This window comes from Camellia sinensis, chromosome 2, assembly GCF_055761805.1.
Source record: "Camellia sinensis isolate YWXY chromosome 2, ASM5576180v1, whole genome shotgun sequence".
NCBI lineage: Eukaryota > Viridiplantae > Streptophyta > Magnoliopsida > Ericales > Theaceae > Camellia > Camellia sinensis.
In genome coordinates, this window is record NC_138962.1 from 224163919 (window position 1) to 224167167 (window position 3249).

The following is a 3249-nucleotide window of genomic DNA, read 5'->3' on the forward strand; positions in this document are numbered from 1 at the left end:
GAAATTATATATGATATTAAGATCTTATTTGAAAATTAACTTTTTCAACTTTTCTATGATGTGGAGAAAAAAAAATGTATTTTGGAATTTTTTTTTAATTGTGTCGGAAATTACGAATTATTGAGATGTTTAACATTTTTAGTGACTTTTTTTTATTTTTAACTCTTTTTATGCAAAAACACCAAGTTGCCAGATGAAACCTTAGTTTTTTTAAATTGTGTACAGTAAAATTTCTCAAACAAATATTCTTATGATAATCTCATAATCTAATGATGGTTTTGCATGAAAATGAGTTGTGCATCTCAACAACCTTACAAGTTTGCTTCCAATTATATACTCTCCATTAATACTTTTAGGGCAACAAATGCTCTCTAATGAATCAAATAAATTAATATATATTGGATGTGGACTGTAAGGTCTTTCTTTATGCATGATAGTTACATGTTGACAGGTTTGCTTCCCCCACTTCACATCACCATTATTTCCGACATATTATAAGTTCAAAATCAATAATTAATGTTATCAATAATACAAGCACAAAAATATACAACATATAAGATTGATAGTATTACATTAGATAGAAACATTATCCCATCTGATTGTTTATGCACTATAACATATAAGAGTTTTACAGACTAAATATTTTGGTCTTTAAAAATAAAAATTTTGTTGTAAAAAACATTTATAAACTAATTTCCATCGTCACGAAAATAGTCGCTAAAAAATCATCCCGAAAAAGCAAAAAATAAGACTTTTAGCGACAAAATTTTGAAAAGGTCACTAATAAATAGACTTTTAGGGACAAAAATAATTTGATCTCAAAATGGTTTATTTTTTGAGACAAAAAATTTGGTCCCAAAAGGATAATAATTTATCACTAATGTCCAATTTTCGCTGCTAAAAATATAATAACGACACTTTTCGCAACAAAAATATTTGATGCCAAAAAAATAATTTTGTCCCTAAATTTTGATTTCTAAAACCTTAATTTTTTGTAGTGATGTCACAATTCGATTTTAATAAGAAAATGTTTAAGAGAGTATTAAAAGGTTAGGCGAGTATAGGAATAGGTAGGTCCAAACTGACAAAATTATAGTAAAGTATGTAATTATATCACTAAAATAGTTGAGTTTAAAATCAAGAATTCAAGCAGAAAATCGGGAAAAAAATCCAATCCGTTGCCAACACTTTCTATATATTCACACAGAGAAAAAGAGTTTGCTCCCATATATAACTACTAAAATTATATATCAAAATTAACTATTCAATTTACAATAACCAAAAATAAAAGTCAAAATAATCTAAAATTATTATATCAAATAAAAATTAACCATATTATATAACAAAGGGTTAGATTTTATTTGAGGCTTTGAAAAAAACAAGGACCTACTATGAGGCCAAATTTTTTGAGCCTAAAATTTCAATAAAATTTGAAAGTCTTAGGCAATGGCCTAACCCACCGATGTGACCAATTTTAATTGTAAGCATTGTATTCTATAAACTTTTTTAGAAAAACTTTTGTCACCCTTTTTCACACAAGATAGCCACACCAATGTTGTGCACCCATATGTACTAAACTACAGTTGCATTGGACCATCATTGGACCAAACGGCCGACCAGATCTTCCAAAAACTACATTTCTTTAGCATATATTTTAAGCTCCAATCAAATTATCCACTAATTAAATTATGACTAGTTGTTTATCAGTCCATAACCACATGTTGCTCCTACATTAAAGCGTTGAAACTTTATTAAAGACTAAGAAAAACTTGTGAAGACCTAAAAAAGGTAACAACACTTCTCTTTTTCGCAATTAGATCTTTCCATGTGTCGAATCACAACGTATTTTATGTATATTTTTGTTGTCAATAATGGAATCACTCGCATGAACCACCTTATGGGATTATAAGTGGACAAGTCCTAAAGTCTTTAATTTACACCCTTACTTGCTTTTGGATTTTGTTTTGATTATGTTCATGGAAATTAAGGGGTTTAGAATAATATAAATTTCTATCCTTGAGGGCAAAGATTAACTTAGGTGTCAATATTGGGTTAAACAAAGTATACAGGAGATGCAACTTTGAGATCATTAATATGAGCATGCATTAATATATTTTTAAGATTTATTTTTTATGTATGTAGATGGTGATTTGCTGTGGAATGTCATTGCAAAGAGTAGCTGTGTGCACAAGTCAAATGGGTCGTCCATGGTAACATGACCAATTTAGAAGAGATTCAAATAATATAACAGATTATATTTCAAGATATGAGATAATCTTGATATGGGATAATTGTGAATATATAAATTAGGTGATAATTTTTAATTAGATATTTTTTATATGGGATGGAGATTAGGTCTCCTAACTCTCCTATATAATCAAAACTTGGGTTCTGTATTTAACCCAATAAAAAATATACGTTCTCTCTTCTTATAAATCAGGCCTCCTTTGTACTGTAATTAGTGTGGGTAAAACTCAAGTAGTTTTACTCTATTGCTGGTGGAGATTATTTAAGAGTTCGTGATTCTCACTTTCTAAGTTTGATTCCTTGTACAATTTATTTACCCATAAGATATGACGGAATCCATATAATTTTTCCGCTATATATATAGTATTATATTTCCTTCAATTATATCAAATAAAAATTAACCAAATCATATAACAAAGGGTCAGATTTTATTTAACGCTTTAAAAAAAAACAAGGACCTACTATGACGCCAAATTTTTTGAGCCCAAAATTTCAACAAAATTTGAAAGTCTTACCCAGTGGCCTAAGCCACCTATGCCTGTGACCAATTTTAATTGTAAGCATTGAATTCTATAAACTTTTTTAGAAAAACTTTTGTCACCCTTTTTCACACAAGCTAGCCACGCCAATGTTGTGCATGCAAATGTACCAAACTACAATTGCATTAGACCATCATTGAACCAAATGGCCAACCAGATCTTCCAAAAACTCCATTTCTTTAGCATAAATTTTAAGCTTCAAGCAAATGATCGACTAATTAAATTATATCAAGCTGTTTATCAGTCCATAACCACATGTTGCTCCTACAGTAAAGCATTAAAACTTTATTGAAGACTAAGAAAACTTGTGAAGACACCTAGAAAAGGTAATAACACTTCTATTCTTCGCTGCTAAATCTTTTCATGTGTCGATTCACTTGTGAAGACACCTAAAAAAGGTAATAACACTTCTATTCTTCGCTGCTAAATCTTTTCATGTGTCGATTCACTTGTGAAGACACAT